Raw genomic sequence first — 10,464 nt, forward strand, 5'->3', positions numbered from 1 at the left:
TCAACCCGGGAGCTCACCTGCACATGTGCCCCCATAACTAGCAGCTTGCTATAGGAGCACACAGACAAGAGGAGCATACAGCACCAGTGACGGAAGATCGGGCAGCTCTGTGCAATAGTATTGCACAGAGATAATTAAAAACCCCTTTTTTATTTTAAATAAAAAAAAAAAAATAAAGGTTTACAATCACTTTCCGTGTGTATGGTCTTTCCTTACTCTCTCCTTTTAGAAAATGTAAGGATTTTTTTTTTTCTACCATGTCTGTCTCATTGTGGAGATTTCCCTTCCCCTCCTGTAAAAATGAGACAAGAAATGAAAGCTCACCTTCGCAGAGTGAGGAACATTACCCTTTTACACAGTTTTCACTGGAACAGGTACAACTGACCCTCACTCTTGTGTGACAATTGTAAAATGTTGGATTTCACTTTCTGTTCCAGGGTTTATGGTCTCCAGGATAAGTAGAGAGTGTGAAACTACTAAACAGAAACATAAAACAAAAATAATTTGATAGCAATTTTAATCCTTCCCTACTCTATCCCTAATGAAAAAGAAAACAATGTTTGGCTATAATTCACTTTAAATCAACCTCACAAATAAAAAAAATATTTTAAATAAAAAAGATGTTTTCCTTTCACACCTTGTTAATTACAACCAGCCCTAATTAACTTCTTCCTACCCTTATTCCCTTAAAAATTTATTTTACTATTTACTTTCTAGGGCACCGATAAGATGCACTGATGGGACACACTGATAATCAGGGCGCTAATGATAAGTGTCCTGATTATCAGTGTAAACAAAGCACTGACAGGCTTGCTGGGTATCAACTATCTGTATCTGACAAAGACACAGCGCCTGAGGAAAAAACTGCCGTTAACCGTCAAGTCTGTTTAGATGTGATCAGTTGTGACTGGACACAGCTGATCACATGGTAAAGGGCTACTGTGATTGGCCACTTGCTGCGATCAGCTGTGTCCAAAGGACACAACGGTCACAGAGCATGCCTGATGTGAGCCCCAGGGGGCAAGCGCAAGCTGCGTACTGTGAGAACATTTATAGGCACCCTCCCAGAACAAGAGAACCACGCTGTAGCTGTCTTTCGGCTATAACACAGTATTAAAGTGATTAAAATGAGCAGATAATGAAACAAATGCAAGGGCACAGGTTACTCTCAGTAAAAAAAAAAATCCACACAACTCACTTGTAGATCTGGGCAGATAATTGCCCCTGTACCTCCATCTTTTTTGAACCTCCCTCATGGGCAGTAAAGCTGTCCATCATGTAAAAGACAAATAAGAAGGCCTGGAAGGCAGGACTGAGTGCAGTGAAGCTCAACTACTAACGTAAAGCTGAGGTTTGTATGTGGGGGTATAAAGTCAAACCGGGACTTTTGAGTTTATATAATAAAAGAGCAAATTTTAAGGAGTGGAAACTGCATTTATTTTTTGGTATTTTCCCCTGCTACATTTATCTCAGCGTTTAACTAATGCCTGGAAAGCTTTGTCATAGAAAGAATTGTTAGTACACCTTAGCCATCCTAGGACCACAGAAAGATTTGTCTTTTGTACAATTTCACGACAGGTTGTGCTTCAATCTTTGATTAGAAGTTCCACATGCTGAATGTTCACAGGAATGACTGCTGTGGGTTGGGAACCACCATGGCCAGGATCGTCGCTGACGGATGTACAGCCAACTTTGAAACATTTATACCATTTAAATGTATTTCTGTGGCTGAGTGTCTCATCACTGTACTGTGCTTGAGGTTTACTGTAGATATCCGTGGGTTTTATGCCTTCGTTCACAAGAAACTTCATTTCCACATGCTGCTCCATGCACGCACTAACACTTTTGTCTGCCATCTTAACAGTCTCTGGACTGGCCCTATTACTAATAGGACACACTTGCTACTTATTACTGCATGTAGAAGCGCCATGCTAGCATCCCTTTTTATACCTGTAAAATTAAAAACCCCAGTCTGACTTGAACACCCCTCATATATAAATTCAGCTGTCTATATTTCAGATTGAATTGGCCATGTTGTGACACCTGCAAAATAAATGAGCAGGAGCAAGGGACAGACATTTCTGAATCAGAGCCAGAGCTACACTACATAAACAATACTGCTCCTTATGAAGACTTCCTATTGCGCCCAAGAAACAGCAGTGCCCACAGTGACAAATCTACTAGATAGGCTGCTTATTTATCAATGCTGTGTTCAGAACCAAAGCCTGAAAGGTTGTTTCAACATATTTTTGAAGAAAGCTATCCAAACCATACTCTAAATTCTGCAAAGCTCAAAATGTGTGGTCTGTCAGGAAGTACAGGTACATAAAGGAATATCATCTTCTGTCTCCACCTTACCCTTCACCCTCTATAAGGATACTTTCCAACATATGTACATGTGTAGAAATGCCTTTTGCCTTACTGAGGCACATTTTAGGTCTTCTGGTCTCTCCATCTCCAGTAGAGATGAGCTCAGTCATCCTCCAAACTCAACAAAACACAAGAAAGAGGGTGCACCAGCCTAGTGCATTGACCCAGTAAACATTTGTTGTAGAGATAAAATCATATCTACTCACAATTGGCCACAGGGCTCATCAAAAGAGCACCATTTGTGCACTCTGCGTGCTCCTATTCTTGGGAGGATGTCACATGGATCCAACTGGCTTACACATTTCGAGCAAAGTACCCTCTTCTTCAGGGCCCCAGAGGGAACTACCCTCAAAACGCGTATCACATTTGGATCCAAGTGATCTCCTCCTAAGCATACGGATCGGACAGAACGCATGCCTAGGTGCTTGATTTTTTACACTTGTGGCCACGGAGGTGATTAGAACACCTGAATCCAATGATTTGGAGGGGTGTCCCAAAACTTATGGCAATATAGTGTATGTACCTAGTCCAATCGCACACCTCCTTCACCAAACATTTTCAAGTATTTTATTTTTCTTCATTTTATAATTTGCATTACATCACGTGAAATATGGTGTAATTATTTCGGTGACACATTTATAGATTTAAACTAGTAGTCTAGCTATCTGGTAACATTGCAGAGATTGTGGCACCTTTGCACATGGGCGTCACAAGTAAACATCCACAAATTATGGCGCTCGTGTGCAAGGAGCCTAAACGAGTAAACGGGAGTAAATTACTACATTCAAATGTAACATTTTCTATTTTTGTTTTACTGCACTCTGCTCAACACTATATTACTGATCTTTACTCAGCCGTTTGTAATGTCCCATAGACAATAATGCATCTCATTTCAGATCAGTAAAAAACTCAGCATTTTTTACGTTTGCTTGTACAATGAGTATACAACTTGGGAAAAAATATTTTGTACAAGGAAAAAATATTTGAATGCTAATTATCAGAGTCCGTTAGCTTGTTTAGCCACCAAATTAAAAGAACACAAAGTTACAACATAAATCATAATTTTTTACAATTTTATAATTTTTTTCTAACAGTAAGCAAAGGTAATAGAGCATACTTAACTATGTTTTAACCCATGAACATCGGTGTATTTTAGTAACACTAAAACGTTGATATAGAGTAGGTTAAATGGGAATTTTGCTGTGTCACAAGAATTTGCAGAACAACTATATTTGCATATTTGTCTTTCAGATATAACCTTATGTTCAGTCATGTAAAGACAAGACTGCAGCCACATTTTTGTTGGATATAAATATACCAACCGTTATTTTAATTTCAGTCACCAGGTTTATTTTAAACTCCATTTTGAAATTCAATCTGAGGAGGCAAATTAGTAGGTTAGATGGACACTAACTTTTTTTTTATTTATTAGGTGACTAACAAACTGATTAAGACTTCAGAGTCCTACAGAAAGAGCGTCCTGTGTAAAGGCTGTTATGTCCAATAGATTGCATTACGTGTCACAACACATTAAACTATATTGCAGCTAATCAGTTCTTGGATGTGGTGGCTAGCTGCATTAGTTTTTTGGGCTAAGTACATTTTTATGCTAGTACACACAAATACCAGTTGACCCTGACAGAAATCCAGTGTCTTTGTAACTTTCTTTGCACTGATGTTAAATGGTATTAGCCCTTCCAATTATCTTCTGTGAACAACTTCCGTTATAAATGTGTTTCTGGCAGAATCACAAGGTAAAAATAAAGGAAAAAAGAAAACCTGTGCAACCAAATCATCCAAGAATAGGAAAGCTGCAATATAATACACTTCTGTTCTGGGGTTTAGCTTTGCAGCCAAAACTTTTTCTTTTTTTAACTACTTAAAAAGGGTTATAACTAGGGTTGGGTTTGAGGTGAATCCCTGCTCAAGGTTTGCAGTCCTGGCTAATTAATGTTGGAATTCAGCAGACCAAATTCTTTGTAACCATAATGCACTGCCTGGCCTTTAAAGTAAGGTCTGCCGGCATATAATGGCCAATAAAGTAAGGCTAGGTTCACACCTATGCAGTTTGCGTTTGATCCGTTTCCGCTGTGCGTTTTGCATTTTCACACATGCGTTTTTGATAGGGTATCAAAACGCATTAATAGAAAGTTATGTGGAAGGGAGAATGTGGAAGAAAAAGGTGCACAAGCAGCAGGGATTACCTCAGCCTGGAGAGGATTGCCAGGAAAAGGCCATTCAAAAGTGTTGGGGACTTTCACAAGGAGTGGACTGAGGCTGGAGTCAGTGCATCAAGAGCCACCACACACAGACGGATCCTGGACATGGGCTTCAAATGTCGTATTCCTCTTGTCAAGCCGCTCCTGAACAACAAACAACATCAGAAGCGTCTTACCTGGGCTAAAGAAAAACAGACCTGGTCTGTTGCTCAGTGGTCCAAAGTCCTCTTTTCTGATGAGAGCAACTTTTGCATCTCATTTGGAAACAAAGGTCCCAGAGTATGGAGGAAGAATGGAGAGGCACACACTGCAAGATGCTTGAAGTCCAGTGTGAAGTTTCCACAGTCTGTGTTGATTTGGGGAGCCATGTTATCTGCTGGTGTTGGTCCACTGTGCTTCATTAAGTCCAGGGTCAACGCAGCCGTCTACCAGGAGATTTTGGAGCACTTCCTGCTTCCTGCCAAATGCACCAAAACCTGGTTCAATGGCTGTGGGATTACTGTGCTTGATTGGCCAGCAAACTCACCTGACCTGAACCCCATTGAGAATCTATGGGGCATTGCCTAGAGAAAGATGAGACATGAGACCGAACAATGCAGAAGAGCTGAAGGCCGCTATTGAAGCATCCTGGTCTTCCATAACACCTCAGCAGTGCCACAGGCTGATAGTTTCCATGCCATGCCGCATTGAGGCAGTAATTGCTGCACAAGGGACATAAACCAAGTACTGAGTACATATGCATGCTTATACTTTTCAGAGGTCCAATATTGTTATATGTACATTCCTTGTTTTATTGATTTCATGTAATATTCTAATTTTCTGAGATTGTGGATTTGGGGTTTTCATGAGCTGTAAGCCATAATCATCACAATTATGACAAATCACGGCTTGAACTATCGTGCTTTGCATGTAATGAGTCTCTCATATATTAGTTTCACCTTTTTAAGTTGCATTACTGAAATAATTGAAATTTTGCACGATATTCTAATTTTTCGAGTTTCACCTGTATCTTGTAATGTACAGCGCTGAGCGAACCATTGGCGCTTTATAAATACTGTATAATAATAATAAAGGGGGTTTGTTATATGCCAACACAATGAATATTAGAGGCAGAGTACACAGCAGCCATTTGTCAGTGCGTGTGTACTGGAGTAGTTTAGGGACAGCTGACTATTGCCATAGCTGCCATTAAATTTAGGCAAAACACTTTATTAAAAAAAAGAAAATGGTCAGGCAGGCCTAAAATGAGAGGCAGAGGCTCTGCACACAAAGGTAGTAGGGGGTGAGCAGGTACTGCAGGATAAAGCGGTAGTCAGACCTGACCATCTCATCTGCCTTTTCTATCTTAGATTGGCCACGCTATACTGTCATAGCACATGCAGGCGGTAGTGAGTTTGGCTGACAGCCTTCCTCCTCCCCGGCATACAGCAGGCAGTTCTCTGCAACTGTTATTGCACCCTCTTCTTCCTCCTCCTCCACTTATCCTGCCATAGCTCTGCAAACTGACAAGGAGGAGTCAAAGGATCACTATTTGATCATGCAATCACAGGAGGAGGATGATTTTGGTCAAGCATTTCTCCTTTCAGCTATTAAGGATAAGGAGGATAGCACCATGACCATTAAAGTGTTACTAAATCCAGGACCCTGCATCCACTATATCTGGTCTCCCACAGTACACACAACATGGAAATGCAATTATTTTAGTAAATATAAAGTGCTAAATACCTTTTCTCATCTGTAGTTCGAGCAGTCTTGTCACTTCTATCAGTGTGCAGCAGAGCACTGGTTAAAGCTTGTAGGAGTTTTCATTTTACTTTAGGAGGATGCAGAATCCCTGACCGTCTCGATACTGCTGACTGGCCCTGTGCTGATCACATGCACTCTCCCAAGAAAAAAAAAAACTCACACACCAAACATGTGCAGAATGTCCACACAATATGTGTTATCAGGAGATAAGAGGGGGGCTTTACTGCATATACAGACTTAGTTTACTGTTGTGGGCTTAGTAACACTTTAAGGGAGGGAACATCAGGTAGGGAGCAGCAAGAGGCAGCAATGTTCATGCAGCTGGGGATGCTGGATGATGAAGTGGAAATAGGAACTCAAAATCCAGCACTTTAAGGATGTTCTTCATAAGAACCTCTCTGCTGCATTTCCCCATGGTGGTAGGATCCCCTTTGACAGCCAATGTGCCTTTGATCATCTGATTCCTGAAAGGAGGAGCAGCAGTGGTAGTGGCTGTGATATTTTTTTTTAAACCAAATTCTTGTGGACTGAGTTGGGTTTAGGGCTAGCTAATCTAAGTACTCCCAAAAGTAAGGACCTGGTCCAGTGGCTGAGCTGAAGTTTACACAGTATACGCTGGAGCTACTGCCTTGCCCTGCAGCCAGTATGCTGTTTGGGTGGGCCTTCAGTTCCGCAAGGTTTTTAGTTACAGAGGGGTGAAGCTACATGTCCAATGACAGTCTGAACTGGCTTACTTTCATTAAAACAAACTGATTCTGGATTAAAAAGGACTACAAAGCTACTGCTGCAGAAGCTACAGACTAAATTCTGATTGACATCTTGCCCCAGAAAAGATACCTGCCACCATTACCAGCTTGGCCTATTCTGGTTATCCAGCACTGTAAAAGGTCCACTCGGTGTTTCCACAGCTGAATATCAGGTTCCAAATGTCTAATGTTTGCTGCAGGAAAATCCTGCATTGTGCCCCAAAGTTTGAGACCTATGCCTGGTGGCAACTTTTCAAGAGGGTGCTTGTCTAAATACTTTGGGAGTGTGATGATCTTTCTGCCTCTGAGTAACGTGGAACCCAGAACAGTGCCGGCAGTGTCAAGAAGTATTATATACTATACATAGGAGAAATGATAGAACAATGTGGAATTTGTAATGATACAAACTCTTGTTTTAAAATTACTGCTTGTAAAATTAGAAAAAAAAAAAAATTTTTGCATCTTTTGTCTGGATTGCATAGAAACTACATTTTTTAGAATATAATATTGCCAAGAGAAAGTATTTGTACCGAAAAAAATCAAATATTTATTGCATTGTTATTTTTAGCAATAGCTTTGCCATGCCTTATCAGTAGGCCTATAGCTGAAATGTAAAAATTGCTCTGGTCCATAAGAGGTATACAAGTGCAAGAGCTGAACCAGTTAAACGTTTTCATGGTGCCTCCATGGCAACATACCTGTGATAAGCTCCGCCTTAGACTCATCCCTCAGGATCAGTGAATATATAAAAGAAAGGTTTAAGGTACCCCCAGCATTCACCTTTTTTTCCTCATACCTTATGGTCAGTGAATGTAAGTTGTTCGTCCTTACCTCTGCCGTGAGCAGCTTCCACCTGGGTTTAACCTCTGCCAGTAGCAGTCCCTACTCTTGGACAGCTAAAGGTGCTGATAAGGTAGAGAGTCCCTTCTGGGGGTCTATTGGGACAGCAGTTGTCGCTTATCCAGAAGCACTATGTCTGCCAACAAATTCATGGCGTTCGCTGAGGCTTAGGACAGAGAGAGCAGCTATTCCTGTCCTTTCTCCTCAATAGCTTCCCATGTGTTCACCTGCTCTCCTTCTTTGTCCCACTGTTCCCCACTCTTGCCTTTTTCATTGCTGTGATTCTTCTCTCTCTCTTTCCAGGTACTTTTTCCTTCCTCTTCAGTACAATCCTCTGCTTTCTCTTTTTTTTTCTCCCCTATAGCGCCGGCGTCTTCCTGTGCGCAGTGCGCATTGCACATGCACGGGCACTCGGTGTGACTGGGCTGGCCAGCTGGGTCCCTGAGCCACTGGGTGGTGCATGCGCAGTGTGGCTGAACACTGTGGTGGTCATCTTGGTTATGGGCAAATTAGCTATTTTGCTCTTACTTGAATAATTTTTTTCCTTCCAGGATGGGGAAGGAGTTTGCTTCCCTTTCCCCCTCCCCTTCCACCATTTAATCCTGGCAACTTTAGTGTGGCCTCATGTGGCCTTAATGGAGGTCGGCCTTGCTGAGAGCTCCTAGAAGTACCGTCAGTATTCACATGTGGTAAGTCTCCCATGCACCCTCTTTTATCGTTTCCTTTTTTTCTCAAAAAAAAAAAAAGAAAAAGAAACCCAGTAATATAATCTTATTCCTGTCTTATAGCTGCTCTTTTTTGCCCTCTGGTTAAGATGAGCTAAGACCCTACTATTTCAAAGGTAAGGGCTTCCGGCTGGTACATTTATGTATTTCAGCCCTGTATGCCTGAAGAGGTCCAAGAGGACATCCAGGTGCCATGAGGAATCCAACAAAGGCAGCCCGAGCCAAGCTCGATCTTCCAAATCCAGATACTATTCGACTGGAGCATGTTTCTCCTGCCAAAAGACAACGATCCTCATGCTCCCAGAGTCCTAGACCTCAAAAAAGCCAGGCATGCAGAGCCACCTCTCTATTGGGCAAGCTAGTCTGCAGAGACTGTTGCAGGGACTATGCAGCAGAAAGAGGTGCAGAGAGCCAGCAGTTTGCATACCTACTAAAAAAAAGTGGTCAAAAATTCAATCACAGAACTAGTAGCAGCTAATCCGTCCCAGCTTCTTCAGGAAGAGGCATCAGACGCACTACTAACAGGCCCATCCTCTAGCGAATCCTCTCACCCCGTAGCGAACCGGCCATCTAGACAATCAGGAGAAGAAAATTCCTCGGATTAATCAGATCCCTCAGGCTATAGCTTTTCCCTGGTTCAGCCTCATGTCCAGACAGTCAAGCCATTGGTTGGGAAGAAACAGATTCTCCAGCAAAGACGTCAAGGAGTTACTTCCCTTACTTAGAAAGCGAATCTCCTTCTTCTGTTGGGTGCAATCAGGGATGTTATAGGAGCATGGAACAAGACAGAGAAAATATTTTCTCTCAATCGCCTGGGCAGGCTATATCCACTATCAGAAGCAGACTCCAGAATGTTGGATGATCCACCGGTAGTCGATGCAGTGGTGGTCCGCTTAGCAAAAACATATTACCTATGTCCTCAACCTCATTTAAAGACCCCCTAGACAGACGAATAGATCTTGACCTAAAGAGGGCCTATCCGATGACCATAGATACCTGCAAGCCAGCAATTGCGCTGACATCCCTTTCCAATGCCTTGCAAGTATGGACGGACAACATAAAGGCGGCTATCCAACAGGGAGTTCCCAAGGAAGACATTGTCAAGGCTCTGGATGAGCTCAAGCTCTCGGCCGACTTCATTGGTGAAGCAGCTATTGATACAATAAGATCTTCTGCAAGATCGATGCTGCATACTGTAATGGCAAGGTGGGCCTTATGGTTGAAGCCGTGGGTGGCCGACGCGGCGTCAAAACAAAATTGGTGTAAAATCCCTTTTGATGGCAAAGCGCTGTTTGGAGAGAGGCTGGAAAAGGCCATTTCCCGTGTTACAGGAGGAAAATCAGGCCTGTTGTCCCAAGACAGAAGACCTAAACATACCAGGGGATTTATTTCAAGATATCATCAGTTCAGGGGCAAAGATTACAGGCAACTCAGAAAGGGCAGAGACTCAAGAAAGAACTGGAGAGGCATACAATCCACTTTCTGAAGGCCCACAACCAAAAGGCTCTACCTAACCCACAGGACACCAAGTCCTTTTGACACCAGGCGATCCCAGTAGGCTCCAGACTGAAGCATTTTGCCAAGGTTTGGATGCAAAAATGCCAGGATCCCTGGGTGGTTTCCACAGTTCGCTTCGGACACTTCTGGACTTCTTCAGCCCCACGAGAATACCAGAGCCTCCTCAGAAGAAAGAGGTACTTCTTCGATTTCTGAATTCCCACAGCAAGCGATAATACTGGTTACTTCATCCGAGAGGTTTTCAGGTTTTTACTCCAACCTATTTCTGGCACCCAAAAGGAATGGCGGTTGGAGACCCGT

At 42.4% G+C, this 10,464-nt stretch overlaps 1 pseudogene; it reads left to right on the forward strand.

Annotated features, from left to right (window-relative positions):
• The first annotated feature begins 8,839 nt into the window (after positions 1-8,839).
• On the forward strand, positions 8,840-10,132 carry LOC149452708 (uncharacterized; annotated as a pseudogene).
• Positions 10,133-10,464: the final 332 nt, after the last annotated feature.

Source organism: Staurois parvus, unplaced genomic scaffold, assembly GCF_062004578.1.
Source record: "Staurois parvus isolate SC_StPar_1 unplaced genomic scaffold, SC_StPar_1.0 ptg000468l, whole genome shotgun sequence".
Classification (NCBI taxonomy): Eukaryota; Metazoa; Chordata; class Amphibia; order Anura; family Ranidae; genus Staurois; species Staurois parvus.